Source organism: Chinchilla lanigera, unplaced genomic scaffold (genome assembly GCF_000276665.1).
Source record: "Chinchilla lanigera isolate Chin_1 unplaced genomic scaffold, ChiLan1.0 scaffold00045, whole genome shotgun sequence".
Lineage (NCBI taxonomy): Eukaryota > Metazoa > Chordata > Mammalia > Rodentia > Chinchillidae > Chinchilla > Chinchilla lanigera.
The window spans coordinates 3140808-3151796 of record NW_004955446.1 but is presented as its reverse complement, the minus strand read 5'-3'; the positions used below and the strand labels follow the sequence as shown (position 1 = coordinate 3151796).

Genomic DNA, 10989 nt, shown 5'->3' with positions numbered 1-10989 from the left:
TTCCGGGTTCCCCGGGACGGAGCCGGAGCCTGCTCCGCGGCGCGGCAGGAAGTGAGTTTCGCACGGCAATTCCGGGCGGTGTCACGAGTGAGAAGTTCTTTTTCCTCCTTCGGCGGAGATCCCGGTTGGGGCTGGGAAACTCCTGCACGAGTCGGACCAGGAAGCCCGCCCGCGCCCGGCCCCCCCGGAGCCGCCTGCCGGGACTGCCGGAGGCCGCGCGCGCCCGGCCGAGAAATTCGGTTGGAGCCGAGTGACTCACGCAGGGGAGGAAATCATGTCACGCCGAGCCTCGGAGGCGCTGCCCTGAGCCGCGTCCGGCCGAAAGGTAACTCGGCGGAGAGCGTCCGCGGGCCGGCGAGTTCCCGGGGAGGCGGCGGGGCTTCGCCGTGCCCCGCACGGTCCTCCCTCCGCGCGGAGTGGGGCTGACTTTGCTCAGTACTTAGAACTGAGTTTCTCCCCTTTCCACCATCTGGATTTTATTTTGTTATTTTTTTGAAGAGGTTCTAAGAATGCGGTGGGACGAAAAGTTTTCAGCAGGCCGAATAAAGCGCGCTTTGTTCAGCCCAGGGGCCAGAGGTGCTGCTTTTCCGGGACGTGTAGACGTATGCGAAGTTGCTGATCGCGGCAAGTTTTGTTGTGGAAGAAAGTTGGGCTGCTGCCGCGAGTGTGCTGCGTTTGACATGGCTGCCGCGAGTGTGTGCAGTGCCGATTGTTTCGTTTTTTGCGTGAACCGTACACGCTGATGTTTGTGTTCGGGCCCTTCTAGATATTAATTAGGTTTCAGAAACAAAACTTGACGCTCTTCGTTGTTTTCCCGGGTGGCTAGTAGCTTCCCTTAGTTGTACCTGTAATGGTTAGAGGCTTGCTTGAGTAATTGGAAGCGAGTGCCGTGCTGGGTCTGGTAGGCTTGTTGTAACTGATCCATTAAGAAGAGGGTAAGGATTGCAGATAAAAGAGCGAGGCATGATTTAAGAAGCAGCGCACACCTGTGAGTAGTTGAGCTGTTAGGGTTTCTGGGCAGCTCACAACAGATTATATAAGAAAGGAAGTAACGCGTTTAAAACCGCGTTTATGGGAATCGCGTTTATGGTGATAAAAAGCTGAACTCTTGAATTGCGCCGTCCTCGTTTTTGTGTTGGCCCCTCTGTTTTTGTGCTTATGAAGTGCTAGAGGTGCTGAGCGTGCGGGCAGGAATTCGGGAAGCCTGGCAGACATTCCACCAGTCAGCTAGGAATACCGCCGGACCAGTGGTAACCTTCACAGAGCCGACTCGTTCTGACTGCGGCCAGCCCGGACTGTTTTCCTCGGTGGTGGTGGTGGTGGTGTCTTTTTAAAATTTAGTTTCTCCCCATTACTTTTGTGGGAAGGAGAGATGAAAGGTAATACTGTACCTTTGCACAGATACTAAATACGGTGTTCTCCTGGTTTGTATATTTACAAAAAATCTGAGGAAAACCTTAATTTTCTTTTTAGTTGAAAGAGAAAAAGTATTAAAGATCACGATCAAATTATTTCACAACTTGTTCTTTGCGGCTTTGTCTTCATTAAGTGTGTTTTAAAAAGAGAATCTTGATTTATTACTGTGTGTTTTGTTTTGTTTCTAGAGCTTGCTCTCTGGAGATTGTTCTTTTTAAACTCTTGGTAAGATTTGTGAATCATCAGGTTATTTCTGTTTATGTTAAACTAGCTTTATCAAAGAATATAAAGTGCATAACGTGTGCTTATGCTTTGGGGATGTATCATTTGGAAGCAAAAGGTTATTCTCGAGCATCTGAAAGAGGGGAACAAAATAAATGGCATTGAACTTCAGTTTCCTTATATGGTTTGTACTTGGCCTCGCAGCAACAAAGCCTTCGTAGAGCAAATCTTTCACAGACAAATATCACTTTTCAAAGATGGTTTCTCTGAATAAGTAAATTTTATATTATAAAAAAAGTACAGCAGGACTTGGAAAAGACCAAAATCCCTATTTATAGAGGCTATTCTTTTTTTTTCTTGAAGGATAGTGTGTTTAGATCCTGTGAACATATTTTTCAAGTGAGGTGTTCACTTGTGTAGTTGTGTTTGGTTCCTTTTTTCACCTTCAATAAGGCTTTATTTTGTGGTTGACTTGAAATTCAGTTTAGCACTGAGTTAATGAAAGTAAAGTTGTATACAACCATAGAACTATAAATACTGTCAAAGCCTATTTACAATGTGGACAAAGGTTAGAAGTGAGGTTTTGAAAACAGTTAAAATATTTTTAATAGCTTTAATGTTGGTATATTCTTAGTATTGTATGACTTCGCTTAAAGAAGAAAATACAGAGTACTTCCAGTGTGTGCTTATATTACACAAAATGTGTAAAGGTTCTCTTTATTGAACGTAATGTGTTTTCAAAACATAAGCTACTTCAGGTATTATGAACTCTTCAGCTAATTCAGATATTGTTATGAAGTCTTATCACTTGAGATCAAACTATCATTAGCTTTAAAGCTTACAGAAATTAAAATATGGAAACCAAATTTTTAATTGTTAATTAAGTGATAACTGTAGAGACATTTTACATGTTGCAGAACATCTAATGTTCTGTTTAAACATCGTTATTGAGCTAAGTCACACTTTAACATTTCAAAAAATGAGATGCATATTATTTGAAATAATTGCTAATAGGTAATATGTAGAGAGTAAGCTGCTTGTGTTGTAGAACTAGTTTATGGCAGAATTTAGAATTACGTAGATTTAAAAGATTCTGGATAGGAAAGTAATTTTCTTTTTTGGTAATTACTACTTAGCGCAGTTCTTTTTAAATATCCTATGTTGCTTGCATTTTCATTTTGACTCTTTGTTTTGCTCATTCGTTTCTCTATCTGCTGTATTTATTTCTGCATAAACCCCTAAAGATGTCTTTTCCTAGGCCAGGTGTGGTGGCCCATGCCTGTAATCCCAGCACTTGGTAGATTGAGGCAGGAGGGTTGCTGTGAGTTCTAGGCCAATCTGAACTACAAAGCAGGACTCTGTCTTAAGAAAATCAACCCCCGCCAATTATTGCCATAGAAAATATGGATATGAATTAGACTTTGTAGTGTTTGCTTTTAAGTTATCTAAGGAAATTGTTTTGTCATTGTTGCCTTCCACTTTTTGTTTTTTCCTACACATTATTTTCCCTTTTTGATTGCCTATTATCCTTAACCTTTGGACCACGCTACTCCCTTTTTTTTTTTTTTTTTTTTTTTTCCCAAATTTAACCTACTTTAGCTTTCTCCTTTGGCTTTGGTTTTGTAATGGCAAAAGAGAAATCTAGATAGTGTTCAGCTTTTTCTTCTAATTCTGTTAGCTTCCTAATTTTGTAGTAGCTTCATTTACTTCCCTTATTTTTTATGTTTATCAATTAAAGATTTTGCCTTCCCCTTTCATACTTTTATTACTTCATATTTATCATCTCAAGAAAATTGTTCAAAATATGCAGTAGAAAAAATTTATTTGATTAGCCCCATTTAATTTTTTTCTTTTACCTTTCAGCTCAGTGTACCGTACCAGTATTTTGATATTCATTACTGTACTTTTTTTTATTTATACTTTATTTCCTTGTTTTTCCCCTGTATAATGCTCCCAGAATTAATTGTTGAGATAGTATTAGGTTGCTATATAATCAATCTCATGTCATGACTCTCTATAACCCCTTCTGCCTTCTAGTTTTATTATCTTTTTGGCCTTCTTAAACATGTAAACTTACTTCTCTGTACCTCCTGTGTTTTGTTTCATTCGCTTCTATCTTGTCTCACCCCTGGCTCTGTCCCTAAAATTTTGAAATTATCTTTTTTTTGCCTGCATGAAATAAGTACATTGGAACTCTGTCACACACTTTGTTCTTATCACTTCAGATTTTGTTCCAGACACTACTGGATGAAGGCCTTACTGTGTTGTATAAATAATAACATGTAAGACAATAAATGAATCTCAGAAATTAAAGCTTTACAAATCTGGGGGTCATTTATCTATCTGTGAATTTAGAATAGAATATAATAGAAAAGCTAGGAAGTAAAAATGATACCTATATAATCAAAGCAGATATTCTAAAACCTGTGGACTTCGTTCATAGGGACATCCTTATTCAGAGCCCATTTACTTTTTTTTTTGAGAGACATGTTTTCTCTATGTAGCTCAGGCTGGCCTTAAACTCACTATGTCGTCCAGGCTCCTCTCAAACTTGTGGAGATCTTCCTGCCTCAGCCTCGTGAGTGCTAGGACTACAGTTGTGTGCCACTACACCAGACAGAGCCCATTTACTTTTATATATGAGCTATTTCTTGACATTTTGGTGTGCTAGAAAGGATGAAAAAGGCACACTGACAGCATTACAAAGTTATGACTCATGATGTTACAGTAAAGGAATAGGAAAATGGAAAGATTGAATAACTTGGAAAATACAGATGCTCCTCAACTTATAGTGGGATTATGTGTATTGATAAACCCATCATAACTGGAAAATATTGTACATCAAGAATGCACTTAGTAGCCAGGCATGGTGGTGCATACCTGTAATCCCAGCACTCAGGAGGCTGAGGCAGGAGGATCCTCATTGTGAGTTCCAGGCCAGCCTGGGCTACCTAGTAAGTTCAAGGCCGGACTGAACTGCATAGTGAGACCCTGCCTCAAAAAGACCAAAATAAAATAAAAAGCACTTAGTACAATTAAACTAACATAGTTTGGCTTAGCTTGCCTTAAATGTTCCTGGAACACCACCTGTAGTTTGGCAAAATCACCTAACACAAAACTTGTTTTATAGTAGTGTTGAGTATCTCATGTAATTGAATACTTAACTCTGGCAATTCAGTACACTGTATAGTGGTTGTTGAGCCTCAAGATCTTGTGCTGCAGCTGTGAGAAAGTATCATTTCTTGGAGTGGTAGCAGGAGAAAATTTGAAGTATGGTCCCACTGAATGTAACTTTTGCAAAATTTGAAGTATGGTCCCACTGAATGTAACTTTTGCATCAGTGTAAAGTGAAAAAGAAGTCAAGTCAAGCTGTTAATAAGTCAGAGACCATATGTAGAGTAGTCTGGGATGACTTATTTTGGGGCAGAGAGACTTATATCTGTCAATTGTCTGTTGGAGGAATTACTGTATTGTAGTATGGTATAATTATAAAAAATTGTAACAGCCAGGAGGACACTGTTCTCAAAGTTTTTGGTCTTAGAACCTCTTAATATTTACACAGATGATTGAGAATCTGTAGGAGTTTTGGTTTATGTGGGTTATTTATTACATTTCCTCTATGAGAAATTAAAAGAAATTTAAAAATTAGGCCAGAGGATGTAGTTTAGTGGTATAGCACTTGCCTAGCTGGCGCAAGGCCCTGGATTTGATCCCCAGAGCCACAAAACAAAACAAGAAAACAACAAAAAAGCTATTTTGTAAAACAAGTACTATTGTGACTTGGACTCTGGTGGATTGCCTCCGTCCCCTGCCCATGTCCATAACAAACTATGTGGATGCCCAAATCCCTCCTATAAAACGATGTAGTCTGCTTATAACCTCCAGACATCTGCCCCAAATATTTTATTTATTTCTTTATTTCTTTTTTATTTTTTGTCTTTTTGAAAAGACAGGGTCTAACTATACAATTCAGGCCAGCCTAAGCTCACTTTGTAGCCCAGGCTGGCCTCGAACTAATAGCGATCCTCCTGCCTCAGCCTCCCCGTGCATGCACCACCACACCTGGCTATTTTTATGGTACTGGGAATGGAACTCAGGACCTTGTGCTTGCCAGGCAGGCACTTGCGCTGCTATATCCCCGGCTGCCCCATATACTTTAAATACTTTCCAGATTATCTATAGTACCTAAGACAATGTAAATGCTAAGTAAACAGTTGTTATACTTTATTGTTTAGGAAATAGTGACAAGAAAGAAAAGTCTGTAAATGTCCAGTACAGGTGCAGTTTTTTTCCTGAATTATTTTCAGTTGGCAGTTGGTTGAATCCATATATGTGGAACGCATGGGATATGGATGACTGCAATTTAGCAAGAAGAGTGGCAGTGTTGTTTGTTTGCAAGTCTTGTGTTTTACTTAATAGAAAACAGCTCAATTTTCCTATCAGTTTCTTCATTCTGTCTGTTGCAGTATGTTGTTTTGGTTGAAGTTTATGAAGAAAATCTAGCCTTAAGTGTATGGTTGGAAAAGGGAAGATTATCATCATTGCCTTTTCAGATAGTTGTGCATAGTGTTAGATACTAAAATTTGACAAGTACTTGATATACCAAATTTAATCAGTAGTGCAGTAGTTCCCTCCCTTCTTCCCTCCTTTCCTTTTCCCTCTTCCTTTTTTAGTACTGGGGATCCAACCCAAGGCTCTGTACCACTGAGCTACAATCTCAGCCTGTACAATTTTTTATTTTGCTCAGTTGCTTAAACTTGTCATTCTCCTGTCTTAACCTCCTTTGGTACTGGGATTGCAGGCATGCACCTCCATGCTGGTTTAAGTAGTAGTTGCTTAAAGGTTAGTTACATTTTTGAATCTGAAATCATATCAGTGAAATTTTTTCATTAAAGTCCTTATGTTTCTTTTGTACTTTACATGTATCTTTTACCCATTTGTGGTTTTGTAACATACACTGGCCATTTGGAAAATACTAGTTCATTGACTTACACCTATTTTCCAAATGTTAATGCATTTCATTATGCAGTAACGTGCAAAAATTAAAAACATTGTTTACAGTTTCATTGCAGCTATACTTTCTTATTTTAGTTTTTGCAGTGCTTGAGAGTGAACATAGGCAATAATGACCACTGAGGCTCACCTTCAGCCCTTACTTTCTTATTTTTCATTTTAATTTTTTAGTTTCATTTTTAAAATTAAAGCTACTCTCAAGAAGTAGCAGCATTTAAAAAAACCTGGGAACATAATTGTAATGTTATGTAGCACTGTAGGATTGCCTTTGTTCCTGGTAAGGTGCGAGTAGTATTGACAGCTGTTGATTTTGCACTGTCATTGTAAACTGTTGATATAATAATACTTTTATTTTTTCTTTGAATGCTGGGATTGGCCTTGCACATGCCAGGTAAGCTCTCTACCACTTAGCTACATCTCTATTTTTATTTTAAGACAGGGTCTTGCTGGGTTGTCTAGGCTGGCCTTAAACTTGTGATTTCCTGCCTTGATCTCTCAAGTGGCTGGGATTACAGGTGTGAGCCACTGTGCCAGACTGATTTTTTTAGTTGTATTTTTTGGTCTACATGTAATCTGGAGTCTCTGAGATACTGGTTATTATTTTAATATCGTTTTCTGTTTCCTCTAGTTGAAATTAGATTTTTTTTTGTGCTTGGTATGTTTGTTATGCTTTTACGTTTTCTTCAGCTGTGAGATTTTTCATGGTAGTCAAAGTTTTATATTATGCATAGCTTGTACTCTATTGGTTATTTAAATGCACTTTTGCAGCTCATACAGTGCTTATTCTTGTTTGGGAATTTCTTAGAAGAGGAAAGGGAGAAGGATTTAATGTGTTTCTTCTTTAGGGTATATACATATAGCTTGGCTTCTTTTTTTTTTTTTTTTGGTCTTTGAGGCAGGGTCTCGCTATGCAGTTCAGACTGGCCTTGAGCTCACTTTGTAGCTCAGACTGGTCTCAAATTTACAGTGATCCTCCTGCCTCAGCCTCCCAAGAGCTGGGATTATAGATGCGTACCACCATGGCCCGCTGGAACAGGTGATTTTTGTCCTTCGGGGGATACTCTTATTTTTGCAGTCAGACTGTCTGTCAGATCTTCCGCAATACAGAAAGCCGTACTAGACCTTTAATCATATGGTGTTCTGTTATGGTTTATTATCTAGTTGATTGACTGCCGAGGATTCTGATGGCAGATCTATGGCACAGGTGCCACAGGGAGCATACAGAGCTCTCTGCAGTGATGTCATGAGTTATATGAGGTTTTTTTCCTAAACTAAAACCTCTGTATTCAGGTTTAATTGTAATATTGGCTCTTAGTGATAAATAAGTCGACTTTGGGTTGCAGTTTGGGCACTCATTTCTAAAAGGTTCCCCATAACTGCTCTAGTGAAAACCTGAAACTGCAGATGATAGCGTCACTGAGGTCCTTGCTTTTATTAAAAATGGAATTAAAACAAAAGCACAGCCAGGCGTGGTAGCGCACACCTGTAGTCCCAGCACTCAGGAGGCTGAGGCAGGAGGATTGCTATGAGTTCGAGGCCAGTCTTGGCTACAAAGTGAGTTGAAGGCCAGCCTGAACTGCATAACGACATCCTGTCTCAAAAAGACAAAAAAAGGGCTGGGGATTTAGCTCAGCGGCAAAAGCGCCTGCCCGGCAAGCGCAAGGTCGTGAGTTCGGTTCCTGGTACCGGAGAAAAACAAACAAAAAAAAAACCAACAAAAAAAACAAATCAAAAAGACAAAAAAATGAACAAAGAGACGAAGGTACAGATTGACAGGAGAAAGCTTTAATTAGAAAGTAAGAGTATGTGGTGAGGGACTTTAGCTTAAGGAGATGACAAAGGTCCTTTAACAAAGGAAAGTAAGAAAAATAGGGAAGGACTCCAGTTTGAGTGGCTGGAGGGGCTCTGATGAAGGGGATCAGACTGGCCCACCTACCTGCAAGGGTAGCAGGGCAGGTTTTAAGGATTAGATGGTGGGCTGGTATCCCGTTGGTCATTGTCTTAGTCTTGGTTTTGTAGCTCTGGAATCCTCATGGCTTTAGGGGCAGTTCCATCCCCATGAAATGAGTGTCTGTCTGTGGTGGTTGCAGTCATGTTGAGTTCTGCTTTTCCTGGAATCTAGGTGATTACAAGTTCAGGACAGTGGTTGGAGACTTGCAGGCATAAATCGTTTGTCTCTGAAAACTTGTCTTAATTTTGGTGTTCCAGTCTTGAAGGGGGATGAAGTGAAAGTCAGGGCTAATCACCATCAACCTTGTTTTGCCAGCTTTTAGGCAGACCCCTTCTAAGTGATAAACATATCTTTATATAGAGCTAAGAAGGGATTTGACCCAAAGATTCACAGTAACAATGGATACAAAGTGAAAGTCAAGCTTTGTCATGGATATTTATTTGTAGGTCCAAGTGAAGGGTCATAGATTTAGCAAAATGTACCTTTACCTGAGTGCCTTAAGAGAAAACACAAATGAAGCTTTTGTACAGGCTGATAATGGCTGAAGGTTCTGCTGTTCCACAGTTAAGTGGTCTCTATGTCATGGCTATGTCAAGTACCAACCAGTGGAATTCAGTGCATTTTCCACAGTGACTAAGCTGTTGGCCACACGTGGTGGCTGTAACCCGTTTTTTTGAGACACTTAGGATGGAACCCAGGGCCTTACACATTCAAGGCACTGTACCACTGAGCTCCCCACCGTGCCTCCCAATGGCTATACTTTTTGCAGTTTGAAGTGCTATAACAAAAATAGAACACATTTGTTTTTTTTACTTTTTTATATTTTTGTCTTTGAGATAGGGTCTCACTATGCAGTTCAGGCAGACCTTGAGCTCTCTTTGTAGCCCAGGCTGGTCTTGAACTTGCATGATCCTCCTGCCTCAGCTTCCTGAGTGTTGGGATTACAGGCATGTGCTACCATGCCTGGCTTTTTTTTTTTTTTTTTTTTTTTAACATTTTGAGACAAGGTCTTGCTGAATTGCTAAACTGCCTGGGCTAAGCTCAAATTTAGGCTCTTTTTTCCTTGGTCTCCCAGAGTGCTGGTATTACACATATGTGCCACCATGCCTGCCTTGACGATACATTCTTGCTGGGCATGGTGGTGCATGCCTATAATCCCAGCAGTTGGGAGGTTGTGGCAGGAGGATCTCTGTGAGTTTGAGGCCAGCCTGAATTACAGAGCAAGACTCTAACCCAAAAAGAAAAAGAAACAAACTAAAATAAACTAAAAATGAAGATACATTCTTAATATATACTTCAGGAACCTTAACACAGAATTTTTTTCATTCTTCATTAAGTTGAGAAATTGAACTTTTTTTACTTAAAGGAAGCACTTCATGGTTTTTCTTCGGCATATCTGAATTACCAGCATTATTAAGTAAAATAAGGGTTACTAGAACGCAAGCACTGCAATATCTATGTAACTGATATGATAACCTAAATGGCTATGAAGTGACTAATAGGTAAGCAATGTATTCGGCTTGGGATGTGCTGGATAAAGGGATGGTGCAATACACAGAAAGTTATGAATTGTTTGTTAGTGGAATTTTGTATTTAACATTTTCAGACCATGGTGGACCATAGGTAACTGAAACTGTAGAATGTGGAACCCTAGATAAGGGGAATTTTACTACATTGCATTTTATCATCCTCCCCTCCCTTAGTCCACCTGGTATTCTCAAATTGCTTCCTGTTCTTGTCTGTAGATTACCTTTTCTAGATTTTCAGTGCTACTGCAGAAGTTCTATTTTTCAAATTTTAGTTTTGGAGACGGTAGACCTACAGAAAAGGTGCAACCATTTTTGTTGCGGAACCATGATGTCTCACCACCTTGAAATACTTCCATACTTATTTCCTATAAACAAGAATATTCTCCTACATAATGACATCATAATCTTCAAAATCAGAAAATAACAAATACCTATAAACCTCATTAGTTGCCTTCATTATTCCATTTGGTTGTCTCTCTTTTTTTTTTTTTGTGGTATTGGAGATTAAACCCAGGACCTCTACGCTGAGCTGCATTCTCAGCCCTTTTTAATTTTGAGGCAGGTCTTGGTAAATTGCTAGGCAGGACTTGAATTTGCAATCTTCCTGCCTTATCCTTTCTTTATTCTTCAATCCGGAACAATTTTTGGTTTTAGTTTCAAGATGTTGACACTTTCAAAAATTATAAATCTAGTTATTCAGTAGAATTTGATATTTTTCATGGTTAGGTACTGGATTAGATTTTGTGATTAGAGTTTATGGTTAGATCTTTGTGAGGGTTATAGTAGATGTGATGGTGCGCTCTTTTCATTATGTTGCAGCAAGCAGCTGGCAATTTCTGTTTGTCCTGTTACTGATAC

General features: G+C 39.5%; 1 protein-coding gene across 8 annotated transcripts in view; it reads left to right on the top strand.

Moving 5' to 3' along the window:
* The window catches only part of Erbb2ip (erbb2 interacting protein), a gene marked incomplete at its 5' end in the record, with an annotated part of 105529 nt that continues 94540 nt past the window's right edge, over window positions 1-10989 (top strand). For all 8 annotated transcript variants that reach the window (XM_013518425.1, XM_013518429.1, XM_013518427.1 and 5 more), the window contains 1 exon segment: window positions 1-325.